At 42.9% G+C, this 17,622-nt stretch overlaps 2 protein-coding genes across 5 annotated transcripts in view; one reads left to right on the top strand and one right to left on the bottom strand.

Annotated features, from left to right (window-relative positions):
- The window catches only part of LOC133569335 (threonine synthase-like 1), a 256,540-nt gene that overhangs the window by 168,683 nt on the left and 70,235 nt on the right, over positions 1-17,622 (bottom strand). The window lies entirely within an intron of this gene.
- The window catches only part of LOC133569333 (rho GTPase-activating protein 21), a 156,595-nt gene that overhangs the window by 90,235 nt on the left and 48,738 nt on the right, over positions 1-17,622 (top strand). The window lies entirely within an intron of this gene.

Raw genomic sequence — 17,622 nt, 5'->3', positions numbered from 1 at the left:
ATTTCTCCCGATTTCCGCCCGGACAACGATATTGGGGGCGTGCCTAAAGGCACTGCCTTTATTGTCCTGTCGTCAAGTCCGTTTTCCCTCCTTACAAACAGAGTGCCAGTCTAATCATTTATTTACACACACACACGAGTGAATGCTAGCATACTTGGTCAACAGCCATACAGGTCACACTGAGGGTGGCCGTATAAACAACTTTTAACACTGTTACAAATATGCGCCACACTGTGACCCCTCCACCAAACAAGAATGACAAACACATTTCGGGAGAACATCCGCACTGTAACACAACATAAACACAACAGAACAAATACCCAGAATCCCTTGTAGCACTAACTCTTCTGGGATGCTACAATATAAGCCCCCGCTACCATGTTGCCTTGTGGGGTTTGCATTTGTTATGAATTTTCTCGACCACCGTAGGTATCCGCCACTTTTTGTTTCGAGGAAACTTTAACAATAAACATCCTTTTTGTGAAGACGAGGACTATGGTGCGGTTTGTTTTCCCGTGGTGCAAAGCGACTGAATCGTACACGGATGTGAAGGTAATGACAGTTTTTAATCTTAACTCGAAAAAAGTAACAAACGCTCACTGCGAAGGTACAAAACTTGGCTATGAAAACAAAAACTTGCACTAAGGCAAAACTATGGACATAAAACAAAACTTGCAAACTATGGCATGAATTAAGAAAACTTACTTGGAACAAGAAAGGAGCATGAAAAAAGCGCAGCATGGATTACAAGGGTGTGTAGAGGGTGATGTCACCAGGCTGACTGCCTGGCAACTACAGGCTTCAAAAGTGACGTGGTGATTGACAACAGGTGCATGAGTCCAAGTGAATCAGGTGCGTGACATGAGGACAGGTGAAAACTAATGGGTTGTCATGGACACAAAACAATGGAGTGAAAAAACAGGAACTAATGGAGTCTTGAAGTAACATAACACAACAAAACATGATCACAAAGACATGACACTTTTCATTTAAACTGTTAAACTTTGTATGAACTATGCACCTCTTAAATTGAATGTTTTTCTTTTTATGGATACAATCGATTTATTGCCTTTTAAATCGATATCTATCTTGGGCAATTTGCCAAGCACAGATCAAAATACTTGAATTTTAGGAATTTAAATCGTTACACCCAATCGTTACACCCCTAGATATAAATTATATAAATATGGCTTAGGGTGATCATAACAAGTTCCAGAGATACATATTACATTTAAAACATCACTAAGTAGTTATTTTTGCATATTTGTGGTAAAATACGTTGGGGAATTCATAGCAAGCGGACATGCTACATGTTACCTGGCATACTTGTCTTTATGAAGTCGAGTATATTATCCCTGAACAAAATTGGATTTACCAATGAATTGCTTTCATCATCAGTCATGAGCAGGGGTCTCAAACTCAATTTACCTGGGGGCCACTGGATGCAGAGTCTGGGTGGGGCGGGGGCCGCAAGAATTTTTTTTAAGTGCCTTTATTTTTATTTCTAACATAAAATAAAATCGAAATATCAATGAACAAAATGAGAACTAAGTAATGTGAGGCAATGCCAATGAAACAATAAAAAAAAACAAGTAACTGTTTGAATTGGTCCAGGTTATCGGGGACTGTTATTACTGACAGACAAACCAATGGCAACGTTTCTGTCGCTTTCACTCATTTACTGCTTTTTCCACTAACGCGGGGCTAGGCAACTCAGAATGTTGAAAGAGCCATTTCGGACCCAAATAACAAAAATCGTCGGGGGGGGGGGGTTGGAAAAACGTTTTTCTGCTTGCATCTCACGCAAGTGACGTCAATGTTCGGCCCTCGAGAGCCACATACCACACCGTGATTGGTAGATTTCTTCAGCTCCGCCATTCATTTAAAACTTGCGGGCCGCACTAACATTTAACTTTCATAATAAGGTGGGGGCCGCAAAATAACTCTGAGACCCCTGGTCATGAGTGTCCACTACTGTTTTCGTGTCAGGCTAGGTGGTGCAGGTATGCGTTTACAGTTGTGCCACCTCAAACTCCAACCGCTGTTTTTCCAAGATCGTCTTCCACTCGCCGCTATACAGGCTCTTTGTGAAGCTAACACTAGTGTCACAGTTCCTCAATGGGCTCTTTCACAGCCCAAGTTTACATTCAGGATGTCGGGAGTCTATAGCAGCCCTCATCTTGAATGTTTGTCTGCATATTTCTGATGGGTCTGAGATTCCAGACATGGGTGGGTACTCTTGTGGGTGGCATCTAATGTAGGTAACGGTCCATTAAAGCATGCATGCATGGGTTTGGTTCTCCTCTCAGTGACACACTGACTTCCCAGATTGTCTTTGGAAACAAACAGACTATGGTAGAGTTGCATTGTAATGGAGTGCAGTTGGTGGTTTTGGACAATCTTACCTCTCCTAAACAAAGTGGCGACCCACAGCATGGACTGCTGAGGAGGTGCAAACATGTTTTGTTTTTTTTAGTTTTTGAGAGCAGCTGCTCAGAAGTGAATGAGGTGGCTACTGAATGCTTGATTGGCAGAAGCATTTGTCTGGAAATGTCAGAGGTCACCTACAGACAATTGTCCACATCAGGCCGCGTTCCTTCACTTGGGAATCTTGCAAGTGTGAGCTGGGTTCATGCAACCCCCCCTCTCCCGCCTCCTGTTCCGCTGGACTCTTTTGGGTGAGCGTCCAACCCAAACCCTCCCCAGCTCTCCAACTTGAAGGAAATCCCCTTTATTTTATTTTTTTTCCCCACGTTGTGTTTCTTAACCGTGCAGCTCATCTGGTCTCCACAGCAAACCATGAGTTGTTACTCCTACAGTTAGAATAGAGATGACACATCGGCTCGTGAATACGTCGTGGGCAGAAGGCATGGCGGGGTGAATTGTTAGCGATGGAAGGTTTTTGGCTAGTGGGTCATGTTTGAGTAGGACGAAAACACAGGTGGTGACATTGTCTTCTTCACAGCTGAAATGTGCCAACAACCAGGTTTGTGTTATTCCTAGGGGTGTAACGGCAAGTGTATTAGTATTGAACCGTTTCGGTACGGGGCTTTCAGTTCGGTTCGGAGGTGTACCGAACGAGTTTCCACACGGACATATTAGGTAGCGCACCGCACGTTGTGTAAACAATGCAGAGCGAGGCACAACACACGGCAGGCTAGCAGCGACCGGGCTAGGACAACATGCAAAAGCCAAAGTGGGAAGACCCTTTGGCTGCGCGGTGCGATACAACAATGGAGGACGTAGGTTTGCCGACATTGTTCAGCAGCAGTAGGGTAGGCTTCTGCCAACACGTCAAACATGCTAACTCCTTTGAAGCGTCCCCACCGTATTCATCCAGCCTCTCCTCGGCGAGTCAGGCAGGGCTGAAGCAATAACAAATGTTTTTATAGCAGCAGATTTAAGACATTCCATCCATCGATTTTCTACTGCTTGTCCCGTTCGGGGTTGCAGGGGGTTGCTGTATTGCATTAAACACTAAATTTTGACCCACTTCTATGGGGGGGGGGGTGGGGGGGGGGTTGAAAAACCTATTCAGGTGTCACCATTTAGTGGTCAATTGTACGGAATATGTACTGTACTGCGCAATCTACTAATAAAAGTCTCAATCAATCAAAAAAAGCACTTTATATGTAGAAAGGTTTTGTTAAGAAACCATTCTGAGCCTTATCTTATTTAGTTATATGTTGACCACATTAACCTTGGCATTGGACCCTGTGTGTATATGTATGTAATGCCATTGTTTACAAATTTGGTAAATAAATAACCCCAAAAATTTATATGTTGTGGTTTTCTTACTGTACCGAAAATGAACTGAACCGTGACCTCTAAACCGAGGTACGTACCGAACCGAAATCTTTGTGTACCGTTACAGCCCTAGTTATTCCTCATGATGGGAGTGGTCGACTTATCAGGGAATTCTGCATCTTTTTCCAGTCAAATCTTCCATTGTTTTCTGCATAGTTGTATGATGTACCCAAGCAAATATTCTGATTCACTGCTTTGCTGCAGATTTTCCTACATTATAACTAAGTAGCTGAGCTGATCTCCTTGACAAAGTCACATTTCTGTTCTTGACAAAAGTCCAATGCACTCCAGCGCCTCCCTTACAAGTGCAAGAGCAGCTGTCTGCCTCCTTGTTGACGGTAGGATTTGCACCCGCTGGAACCCCCGTGTGGAACCGTGTGAAGGAGGGTCTTTATGGGTGTGCAGTGGCGTGGGCACATAGCCGGGAGCAGTCGCTCATTAGCTAAACCTTTGTTACAGTAAGCCATACCTCGCGGAGACCAGATGCAGCGTGTCCAGATTAGATCTTTACACCCGCCAGGAGTCTTGAAAAGCCACCTCTGAATCAAGCCTAATCCCTCCCCCAGCAAGACTTTCTCTTTTTCTTCTCCGCCCGTCCTTCTCTCCGCACCACACACACATATTCGCAGCTGCAGATGCATCACACACACACACACACACATACATACAGGTCTAAGAGACTAGTGTCTCATTCAAGCTTCGTTAGTGAACTACTAGCAGAGATTCCGTTGCTTTCTTTTGTTGCTATTTTGTGTAGTACACAATCTAATGAAGCATAAACTTTCTACAAGACTTTGGAGCGAGTCTGCGGTATTTTTTGGTCCATTCATGAGGTCACTTATACATCCCAAAAAACCAACCCTAATTTTAGAGATTGATCGATATGTTATTGGTAATCATTAGTCAAGATGGCCTATAAGCGATATTTGAAGCCGATATTCATTTGCATTAAAAGTTATTTAAACATGAATAGTATATGTCAGACAATGATTTAAGTTGTTTTTTAACATCATTTTCTAGGAAACTTTGGACCAGTAGCGAAATAATGTTTAATGCTGCGTTGTCACGAGGGGCACGCATAGTGATGCACGTATTGTCCACCCCAAGATGCAAATGGACCAGATCGGACAGGAATAGCAGATAAGAGATTGGTTTAATATGCAAAAAGCTAACACTGGTACAACAGAGATAAAATGAACAAAAGAAAAGCGCGTGCCAAACGCACAGGAAGCTAAAGCTAAACTAGCAGGGAGTCAAGAGTCCAAAAGGTAGCCTGCCGAGCGCACGGGAAGCTAAGGTAAAACTTAGCACAAGTACTAGACATTGGAAGGTACCCACGTGAAAGTTGCTTACCGCAAACAAAAGGATCAAGGATGAACTGAGGTAGAAGGCAGGCTTAAATACTGGCAGTAATCAAGAATAACAGGTGCGCGCAACAGCGAGTAGCAGGTGGAACTAATATGAAACCATGGTAACCAGATAAATCAGGAAGAGCAAAACTCGGAACAGGAAAAATAATCAAAAAACACAAAAGGACTCAAAAACCAAAATAACATATGATCCGGGCGGCGGATCATTACAAATGTTGTGGTTAATTTAGCACCAAAAAACTTTAGTGGATTTCACAAACACCTTTATTACGTTTGTCTAAGAACAGCATTTCAAAATATAGGAAATCTCCCAGGAAAATTGGTACAAATATGGGATTTCTCTACACATCATAATAACTTTGTCTACTCAGTTTTGTAGCAGTTTAAGGACTTAATACATTATAAGGTTTCCTCGTAAGGAACCTTGAAACATTGCTAATATGAAAAAAAACAACTATTTTAGGCTCCTTAACCTCTTAAGGCTCAAGCTGTTTGTTTACATGCTTTTTTTGATTCTCTTTGCGATTTGGGCTTATTGAACTTATTAGAATAAAAACTAAAAATCATCTTTTAATATCAATCAATCAATCAATGTTGATTTATATAGCCCTGAATCACCAGTGTCTCAAAGGGCTGCACAAACCACAACGACATCCCCGGTAGAGCCCAATATGAAGTACTTAGCCCATTAGTACACAAACGTGTACTTCATGTGGAGTGACATGCACATTTTTATTTTTACACTTTTTTTTCTTAATTCCATTGTATGTTATACTCTTCTGACACCACCAGATAGAAGTATAAGTTTCCATATGTCGGCATAAGACCCCAATTCAGTAGTGTACACAGTTTGGGAAATAAGAGATGAAAGGTGCTGTCCACGCATGTGGCAACTAAGGCCTTTAGAGGATAATGTAGTTCATAGTTGAAACATATGTTACTATCCAGGAGATCGCAAAAGGCCGCTGCCTGACCAGGGCTCAGAAAATCTCTAAAGACTCCTCCCACCCCCACCAAGGATTGTTATCACTGCTGGACTCTAGGAAGAGGTTCCGCAGCCTCCGAAGCAGAACCTCCAGGTTCTGTAACAGCTTCTTCCCTCAAGCCGTAAGACTCTTGAACGCATCATAATTAAATTATCCCCTCAACTCCCCCCAAAATGGATTAACTCGCTGGAATAAAAAAGACAATATAACATACATCCATAAACCTGGATGCATATGCAAAAGTGCAATATATTTATCTGTACAGTAATCTATTTATTTATATCTTCACCTTATTGCTTTTTTTAATCCTGCACTACCAAGAGCTAATGCAACGAAATTGTGTTCTTATTTGTACTGTAAAGTTTACATTTGAATGACAATAAAAACAAAGTCTAAGAAAGTATGAGAATGTGTGAGCTGCTGCCTGCTCTTCTTTACTTATATAATAATTTGTCAAAATATTTACACAAATTTAGGATTTTTGGCACCGATATCTTTTCTCTATTGCGTTGTTATTTGATTGAATCACGGAAAATGAAACTCTTTGCAGTCCTGTAATGAGCCCACTCTCTGAGTGTTGTGGATGAAGGTTTGTCACGCGACTTGATCGCTGCAGTAGCGAAAACAAACAATCCTTTAAAACGGCAGGAAAAGAGGACAAAAACTGGATTTCCCAGAAAAAAATGTAATGTCCGATACTGTAGGTAAGCAGTGGTACTGCAGGCGATCAGCGCTGCAAGGCGTATAAGAGGTGCAGGGGGTGTGGCCTCTTGACTGGAGAAGAATTCAGGTATCATGTCATATTTGGGGAGAATTATTGACAATGAAAGTATTTTTTATTCTTGATTGAAAAAATAAAAAAAATAAAAAATCACCAGCAAAAAGATAACTTTTACTATCTGCTTTACTAATTTAGAAAAAAACAACAACTAAATACTGGTATCATATCTGTATATATAGTATCTGCTGATGAAGGCTGACACTGATATACATCAAAATGCCAAATATTGGCGCCGATAATCGGTCGATCTCCACTTCATTCATCTTGCTTAAAGGCCTACTGAAATGAGATTTTCTTATTTGAAAATGGGGATAGCAGGTCCATTCTATGTGTCATACTTGATCATTTCGCAATATTGCCATATTTTTCCTGAAAGGATTTAGTAGAGAACATCGACGATAAAGTTTGCAACTTTTGGTTGCTAATAAAAAAGCCTTGCCTGTACAGGAAGTAGCAGACAATGTGCGCGTGACGTCACGGGTTGTAGGGCTCCGCGCATCCTCACATTGTTTATAATCGTAGCCTCCAGCAGCAAGTGCAATTCGGACCGAGGAAGCAACGAGTTCCCCATTAATTTGAGCAAAGATGAAAGATACGTGGATGAGGAAAGTTGGAGTGAAGCACTTAAAAAAAAAAAAAAAAAAAGGTGACGGCAGTGTGAGCGATTCAGATGTTATTAAACACATTTACCAGGATAATTCTGGAAAATCCCTTATCTGCTTATTGTGTTAATAGTGTTTTAGTGAGATTATAAAGTCATACCTGAAAGTCGGAGGGCTGCGGTGAACGCCAAGTATCTCCGAGAGAAGCCAATGGAGGAGCCAAGATCACATCTGCCTTTTTGACAGCTACAGGAGGAGGTTGCATAATCCACTCAAGTCTCCGGTAAGAGCCGACTTAATATCACAATTTTCCCATCCATAAACTTGCATGTTGACGTAGAGAAGAAACATTTTCGCTTGACCGCTCTGTGTTAAAGCTTCACAACAGACAAAGAAACACCGGCTATGTTTCGGTTGCTAAAGGCAGCTGCAAACCACCGCTTTCCACCAACAGCATTCTTCTTTATAGTCTCCATTATTAATTGAAAAAATTGCAAAAAATCAGCAACACAGACGTCCAAATTACTGTGTAATTATGCGATGAAAAGAGACGACTTTTAGTCGTACGTGGTGCTGGGCTAATATGTCCGCTACAACCCGAGACGTCACAAACACGCGTCATCATTCCGCGACGTTTTCAACAAGAAACTTCGCGGGAAATTTAAAATTGTAATTTAGTAAACTAAACCGGCTGTATTGGCATGTGTTGCAATGTTAATATTTCATCATTGATATATAAACTATCAGACTGCGTGGTCGGTAGTAGTGGGTTTCAGTAGGCCTTTAAGGGAAGGGTCTTCTCCAAGCTGTCTTAAAGTGTGCAATTCTCCAAATTTCACCAGAATGTTGCTTGTTCCCCCCCCCATGCATGTCTGAGATCTGACACAGCTGCAGTCTGACTGTTGTCTTTGGCCCTGCTAGTCATGTTGCGTGAAGCCACAAGGTCATCTTCAGAAAGATCAGGCTGAGGTGGGGTTGTGGGGTGGGGGGGGAAGCGATTACGGCGCCAAACTACACTGTGGCCGAGAGTGGGAAGCCGTGCAGAGTGGGGCAACAGTGATGGGGGTCCAACAAAGGCTTTTCCCGACATAAACCGGAATATGCTATTTTGTTATGAAACCCTGCACAGCTGGTGGTAGAACATCACAGGTGTTTATAGTTGTGGTGTTGCATTATTTGTACGTCACTGAACCTTTTTTGTGTTTGCATTTTACACCTCACTGGCATCTCATAAAGTTTTTTTGAAAGAATTCCCCCAGCTGGTGTTAAGGGGCTGCAGACGGTTTTATTGTGTAGTGAAACAAGCCTTTTTTTTTAACCTGTTGCTTTGCTCCTAACAAACTAGACTGTGGGCAAATTATGATGTGCGCCTTTTAGTATCGTCCAGACACCGCAGGGCTTGTTTGCTCTTTTGTGTATTTCTTGTTTGAACATCAGTTGCCATGACGGGAATTTCAAACAGGCAAAGTCTGTGCAGTACAATGTGATTTTTCTGCTCGGTAACAATACCCAACCTCCTAAGAACCAGCGTCCTCTGCAGTGGACATTTGTCTTCCGCATAACAAGGCTATTTTTTCAGAAATGTGTAAAGAAACCGACAAAAGACATTTTTTACGGAGCTAAGATGAAGTGAAGTGAATTATATTTATATAGCGCTTTTCTCGAGTGACTCAAAGCGCTTTACATAGTGAAACCCAATATCTAAGTTACATTTAAACCAGTGTGGGTGGCACTTGGAGCAGGTGGGTAAAGTGTCTTGCCCAAGGACACAACGGCAGTGACTAGGATGGCAGAAGCGGGAAATGAACCTGCAACCCTGGAGTTGCTGCCACGGCCACTCTACCAACCGAGCTTAATGACCCGAATTATCCAAAAAATAGTCCCAAGCACTTAACAGTTTGAGACAGTAATCCATGCCTTAATTACATCTCGGCTGGATTACTGTAACTCTTTGTATTTTGGTATTAATCAATATTAATTAATTAATCAACGGCTGATACTGGATTAATCAATAATCTCTCTCACGTCTGCAGCTGGCCCAAAATGCAGCTGCCCGACTTTTAACAAACAACAAAAAAAAGAGAGCACATTACTCCTGTTTTAGCCTCCCTCCACTGGCTGCCTGTGTCTTTTAGAGTCCATCCATCCATCCATTTTCTACCGCTTATTCCCTTTCGGGGTCGCGGGGGGCGCTGGCGCCTATCTCAGCTACAATCGGGCGGAAGGCGGGGTACACCCTGGACAAGTCGCCACCTCATCGCAGGGCCAACACAGATAGACAGACAACATTCACACTCACATTCACACACTAGAGTCCATCTTGAAATTATCTTACCCGTTTTTAAATCCTTACATGGTTTTGCCCCACCTTTCCTCTCTGACTTGCCCCACCTCTGTGACCCCACCCGGTCCCTCAGGTCAGGTGATCAGCTGATCCTGGAGGTCCCCAAATCAAAGCACAAGCTCAGAGGGGACATAGCCTTCTCTGTTGCGGGTCCCAAACCCTGGAACGATCTCCCTCTCCATGTGAGACAGGCACCTTCTTTGGCTATTTTTAAGACCCTTCTTAAAACCCACTTTTATTCACTGGCTTTTAACCCAGCATGAGACTTTAAACTGTTTTTAACTTTTAACTGCTTTTTTATCTAACACATTGTTTTTAGGGTAATTTGTATTTGCTATTTCAATGTGTTTTTTACCTCTGTTTTAAATATTTTTTTTGTTTTTTTTGTCTGTCCTTTGTGGTGTACAGCCCTTTGTTCTTCAACTGTGGTTGTTTTTAAAGGGCTTTATAAATAAAGTTGGTATGGTATGGTAAACATGTCCCCACTTCTAGAGTAAACTGCAAAATCCAGAACTCACAGCAATCTTCTGCCATGGATTTGCATTTCGGACCACATAAAACACCCTCGCTCTGATCGATCAGCTGGATGTGACCTATTCGTGACACCCTCACATGCAAATCACTATTGCATCACATGGAAGTCACAAGTCCAATATCTAACACTGTTGTGTTGCCGTGGCAACCGAGTGTATAATGTTTCTGGGTGGCACGTCTTGTTTGCGCGTCTGCTCGCCAACAGCAACGTTCAAGTTTCCTGCCACAACATCATGTGTTTTAAATCTGTAAGAGTCCCCACGAGCATAATTGAATGTACGAGCGGTTGAGATAAGGCATTTGGTTGCAACTACATCTTTCTAAATAAGGCAACAACCTGGTGGCATTTTTCCACAATCCCTTCTCTTCTCTTCTAAAATAAAACCATTCTTCAGGCCTGCTGAATTTGGCACATTCTATTTCCGCCATCTTTTCCATAAGGAATATCCTGAGCTATATTGAGCCCGATGCGGTAACGAGATGCCCCGTAACCTCAGAGGGGAACATTCCGCGACTGTTGTTGTTTTTCATCGTCGCTGCCCGGAATAGAAAATAGACTGCTGTTTACATTTACGCCGTGTACGGTTGCGCTCGGCTATTGCATGCTTACAAACCGCAATGGTCAGTGATGGACGTGCGTTGGCCGCAGTTGGATTGCGAGCTTGTTCCCACCACGGCTGGTAATTAAAGCACAGCCCAGAGGGGGAAAGTGTGATGAAGCATCACGTTGGTGTTTGGGCCACCAGGCTCTGTAGGATTGCAGCCGGTCTTTAAAAACAGAAGAGTGCTCCTTTCATATACAGTGTGGCTGGACAACTATGGGAAAAAAAATAACAATCACGACTATGTTGATTTATAACACGATTATTCCATCCATCCATCTTGTTCCGCTTATCCAAGGACGGGTCGCGGGGGCAGCAGCCTAAGCAGGAAAGCCCAGACTTCCCTCTCCCCAGCCACTTCGTCCAGCTCTTCCCGGGGGATCCCGAGGTGTTCCCAGGCCAGCCGGGAGACATAGTCTTCCCAACGTGTCCTGGGTCTTCCCTGTGGCCTCCTACTGGTTGGACGTGCCCTAAACACCTCCCTACGGAGGCGTTCGGGTGGTATCCTGACCAGATGCCCGAGCCACCTCATCTGGCTCCTCTCGATGTGGAGGAGGAGCGGCTTTACTTTGAGTCCCTCCCGGATGGCAGAGCTTCTCACCCTATCTCTAAGGGAGAGCCCCGCCACCCGGCGGAGGAAACTCATTTCGGCCGCTTGTACCCGTGATCTTGTCCTTTCTGTCATGACCCAAAGCTCATGATCGTAGGTGAGGATGGGAACGTAGATCAACCGGTAAATTGAGAGCTTTGCCTTCCGGCTCCCACAACGGATCGATACAGCGTCCGCATTACTGAAGACGCTGCACCGATCCGCCTGTAGATCTCACGATCCACTCTCCCCTCACTCGTGAACAAGACTCCGAGGTACTTAAACTCCTCCACTTGGGGCAAGATCTTCTCCCCAACCCGGAGATGGCACTCCACCCTTTTCCGGGCGAGAACCATGGACTCGGACTTGGAGGTGGTGATTCTCATTCCGGTCGCTTCACACTCGGCTGCGAACCGATCCAGTGAGAGCTGAAGATCCCGGCCAGATGAAGCCATCAGGACTACATCATCTGCAAAAAGCAGAGACCTAAGCCCACGGCCACCAAACCGGAACCCCTCAACGCCTTGACTGCGCCTAGAAATTCTGTCCATAAAAGTTATGAACAGAATCGGTGACAAAGGACAACCTTGGCGGAGTCCGACCCTCACTGGAAACGTGTCCGACTTACTGCCGGCAATGCGGACCAAGCTCTGGCACTGATCGTACTGGCAGCGAACCGCCACAATCAGACAGTCCGATACCCCATACTCTCTGAGCACTCCCTGCAGGACTTCCCGAGGGACACGGTCAAATGCCTTCTCCAAGTCCACAAAGCACATGTAGACTGATTGGGCAAACTCCTATGCACCCTCAAGAACCCTGTCGAGAGTATAGAGCTGGTCCACAGTTCAACGACCAGGACGAAAACCACACTGTTCCTCCTGAATCCGAGGTTCGACTATCCGGCGTAGCCTCCTCTCCAGTACACCTGAATAAACCTTACCAGGAAGGCTGAGGATTATTATTATTATTATTATTCATTCATTTAAAAACATTGTTATTTATTGTCCCACCAAAACTCAACTTTAAATGTAATCTAAATGATAAATGGGTTATACTTGTGTAGTGCTTTTCTACCTTCAAGGTACTCAAAGCGCTTTGACACTACTTCCACATTCACACACTGATGGTGGGAGCTGCCATGCAAGGCTACCAGGAGCAAGGGTGAAGTGTCTTGCTCAAGGACACAACGGATGTGACGAGGTTGGTAGAAGCTGGGGATCGAACCAGGAACCCTCAGGGTGCTGGTACGGACACCCAACATGCCACGCCAAATATAAACTTACTACGAATAAACAACAACAACGGAATAATAATAACAACAATAAATTAAAATAGCAATATAATAAAATAAATTTCTGTTTTTCTTTTTTTTTTTTTTAAATACTGTTTACCTTTTACACTTTTTTACCACCATAGTGTGCTTTTTGTGTCATCATTACAGTTTAATTTAATTTAAAAAAATCCTCACAATTATTGGTGCACTACATCTTTGGACAATTTTGACCAGTATTATAAGTCAAATAATAATAACTGTGTAAATGTATCACTAAGTGCTTTAAATACATTATGCATATGTAACATACTTTTTGGAGAACACTATTTATTTTGCGTAGTCAGACCGGATGTTGCGCACAGCGCTTTCGTTGCGAAGGATGAGTGTGCTTCTGTTCGGAGTGTGAAAAATTTGGAGATGACTAGAGGCTGCTAAAAAACACTGATCTTACATCAATGATGTTGTTCACAACAAACAAACAGATGAGATGTCTTCTGGGTATATGTATTGTTGGTAACACTTTAGTATGGAGAACACATATTTACCATTAATTAGTTGCTTATTAACATCTAAATTAGTAAGATATTGGCTCTTAATTAGTCATTATTAAGTACTTATTCATGCCTTATTCTGCATGGCCTTATTATACAAACAATAAGCCATTAACTCAGAGTCCATCCATCCATCCATATTCTACCGCTTATTCCCTTTGGGGTTGCTGGTGCCTATCTCAGCTACAATCGGGCGGAAGGCGGGGTACACCCTGGACAAGTAGCCCCCTCATCGCAGGGCCAACACAGATAGACAACATTCACACTAACATTCAAGGGCCAATTTAGTGTTGCCAATCAACCTATCCCCAGGTGCATGTTTTTGGCGGTGGGAGGAAGCCGGAGTACCTGGAGGGAACCCACGCAGTCACGGGGTGGACATGCAAACTCCACACTGAAAGATCCCGAGCCCGGGATTGAACCCAGGACTACTCAGAACCTTCGTATTGTGAGGCAGACGCACTAACCCCTCTTCCACCGTGCTGCCCTAACTTAGAGTCTTCCCTCAATAACCTCAGAATTATTGCTTATTAGTAACCCTAACCCTAATATTTTCACCTAGTGTATAAATAACTCTAAATGAAGTATTTGTTACTTTAATAAACAACTAATTAATGGTGAATATGTTCCCCATACTAAAGTGTTACCGTATTATTCTTGCTAGCTTTAGTTTTGTTGTTTAATCGCTGTTTCAAGTGGCTGTCTCAACATTGTTTAGGATTGTTTATGAATGAGCCACCGGACACTAGGGGTGTGGGAAAAAATCGATTCGAATTTGAATCGCGATTCTCACGTTGTGCGATTCAGAATCGATGCTCATTTTTAAAAAAAAGTTTTTAGTTTTTTTTTCTTTTCTTAAATCAATCCACCAAAAAAATACACAGCAATACCATAACAATGCAATCCAATTCCAAAACCAAACCTGACCCAGCAACACTCAGAACTGCAATAAACAGAGCAATTGAGGAGACACAAACATGACACAGAACAAACCAAAAGTAGTGGAACAAAAATGAATATTATCAACAACAGCATCAATATTAGTTATAATTTCAGCATAGCAGTGATTAAAAATCCCTCATTGACATTATCATTAGACATTTATAAAAAAAAAAAAAAGAACAATAGTGTCACCGTGGCTTACACTTGCATTACATCTCATAAGTTTGACAACACACTGTGTCCAATGTTTTCACAAAGATAAAATAAGTCATATTTTTGGTTCGTTTAATAGTTAAAACTAATTTAGATTATTGCAATCAGTTGATAAAACTTTTTCCTTTACAATTATAAAAGCTTTAAAAAAAAAAAATGTACTACTCATCAACACTAGTGATTTAGGGCTATACAAGTAAACATTGATTGATTGATTGATGTCAGCAGACGGGTAAATCCTGCTGAAATCCTATGTATTGAATGAATAGAGAATCCTTTTGAATCGGGAAAAAATCGTTTTTGAATCGAGATTCGCGTTGAATCGAAAAAAATCGATTTATAATCGAATCGCAACCCCGAGAATCGATATTGAATCTAATCGTGGGAGACCCAAAGATTCGCAGCCCTACTGGACACATTACTTTCCAAAATAAATTCACTTTCTCCTCACAATGACAGCATTTCAATCAATCAATCAATGTTTACTTATATAGCCCTAAATCACTAGTGTCTCAAAGGGCTGCACAAACCACTACGACATCCTCGGTAGGCCCACATAAGGGCAAGGAAAACTCACACCCAGTGGGACATCGGTGACAATAATGACCCAGTGGGACGTCGGTGACAATGATGACTAATAAATGATTTTATTCATTTATGTCAATTTTCATTCATTTATGTCAATTTTCTCGATATTCTGCTCTTATCAGCGGATTCTGTTGTAGTGGCCAATTCTGAGACTCCTTCCTGGGGTATGTTTACACAGAAATGCCTTGCTTTTAAGTTAGAAGTTAAAGTCAAAGTACCAATGATTGTCACACACACACTAGGTGTGGTGAAATGTGTCCCTCTGCATTTGACCCATCCTCTTGTTCACCCCCTGGGAGGAGAGGGGAGCAGTTGGCAGCAGCGGTGCCGCGCCCGGGAATCATTTGTGGTGATTTAACCCCCAATTCCAACCCTTGATGCTGAGTGCCAAGCAGGCAGGTAATGGGTCCCATTGTTTTAGTCTTTAGTGTGACTTGGCCGGTTGAGTTTAGTGATCCTTGGTTAGGCATACTAGTGCTGTGTCAAATAAAAAAAGTGGCAACTACTGTCAGATGTCAATCTTCTAGTAGACATGGTCCTGTTCTCACTCATACGCTCACTCATTTGTTTCACCGTTACAAGCTGAGAAACTTGCATGAATCCTTATTTTTTCTCGATTGTAAAATGTCAATGATCTTGAGAAGCCAAAATCTAAATCGATATTTAATTGTCCGGCCCTAACATACACAGTACAGGTTCTTTGATTAGCATTTTCACAATTTCTAAAGGGTTAAAACCAATAAAAATCAGTTCCCACTGGCTTATTTTATTTTTCGAAGTTTTTCTCAAAATGTTACCCATCACGCAATATCCTGAAAAACGCCTTCAAACTGCCTGATTTCCACCATCGCTATATCCACCTGTCTATTGTCCTGTGACGTCACTGCGTGAAGCCACCAGAGACAAACATGGCCGATAGCACAGAAAGGTATAGCATAGTAGCTCGGATTCAGACTCGGATTTCAGCGGCGCAAGCGATTCAACAGATTACGCATGTTTTGAAACGAATGGTTGGAGTGTGGAGGCAGGTACTGAAAACGAAATTAAAGAAGAAACAGAAGCTTTTGAGCCATATCACGACAGACAGCGGCACGGGAGGAAGCGCGGACGAATTTGGCGATCGCCTTCCAACCAACGATTGGTATTTGTTTGTTTGGCATTAAATGTGGACATCCAAAAAATCGCTGCCGTTGTGTCCTTGGGCAGGACACTTCACCCTTTGCCCCCGGTGCCGCTCACACTGGTGAATGAATGATGAATGAATGATTGGTGGTGGTCGGAGGGGCCGTAGGCGCAAACTGGCAGCCACGCTTCCGTAAGTTTACCCCAGGGCAGATGTGGCTACAGATGTAACTTACCACCACCAGGTGTGAATGAATGATGGGTTCCCACTTCTCTGTGAGCGCTTTGAGTATCTAACAATAGAAAAGCGAGATTAAATCTAATCCATCCATCCATTTTCTACCGCTTAATCCCTTTTTGGGGTCGCGGGGGGCGCTGGCGCCTATCTCAGCTACAATCGGGCGGAAGGCGGGGTACAGCCTGGACAAGTCGCCACCTCATCGCAGGGCCAACACAGATAGACAGACAACATTCACACTCACATTCACACACTAGGGACCATTTAGTGTTGCCAATCAACCTATCCCCAGGTGCATGTCTTTGGAAGTGGGAGGAAACTCCACACAGAAAGATCCCGAGCCTCGATTTGAACCCAGGACTGCAGGACCTTCGTATTGTGAGGCAGACGCACTAACCCCCCTGCCACCGTGAAGCCATTATTATTATTATTAAGGAAAGGCTGGATGCAAATATAGCTACAAATGAGGCATAATGATGCAATATGTAAATACAGCTAGCTTAAATAGCACGTTAGCATCAATTACCTTGCAGTCATGCCGTGACCAAATATGTCTGATTAGCACACTCCACAAAAGTCAAAAACATCAACAAAACTCACCTTTGTGATTTTGTTGACTTTATCGTTGGAAATGTATCTGCTTTGAGTGTCGCAGGATATCCACACATTCTTGCCATCTCTGTCTTAGCATAGCTGTCGTCGGTAAAGTGTGCAGAACAAAGGAGGGACTTTTGCATCTTTTGACCACTGGTGCAACTGAATCCGTCCCTGATCGTGTTGTTAGACCCTCCGACAACACACCGACGAGGCATGAAGTCTCCAAGGTACGGGAAAACAGTCGAAAAACGGAAAATAACAGAGCTGATTTGACTTGGTGTGTGTAATGTGTTTGAGAAAATGGCGTGTCGCTTCACGATATGACATCACGGGTGAAAGGTCATTGCTCCGACAGGCGAACAATTGAAAGGCGTTTAAATCGCCAAATTCACCCTTTTTAGAGTTCGGAAATCGGCTAAAAAAACATATGGTCTTTTTTCTGCAACATGAAGGTATATATTGACGCTTACATAGGTCTGG

This window comes from Nerophis ophidion, linkage group LG15 (assembly GCF_033978795.1).
Source record: "Nerophis ophidion isolate RoL-2023_Sa linkage group LG15, RoL_Noph_v1.0, whole genome shotgun sequence".
NCBI lineage: Eukaryota > Metazoa > Chordata > Actinopteri > Syngnathiformes > Syngnathidae > Nerophis > Nerophis ophidion.
This window is presented reverse-complemented; position numbering and strand designations above follow the sequence as displayed.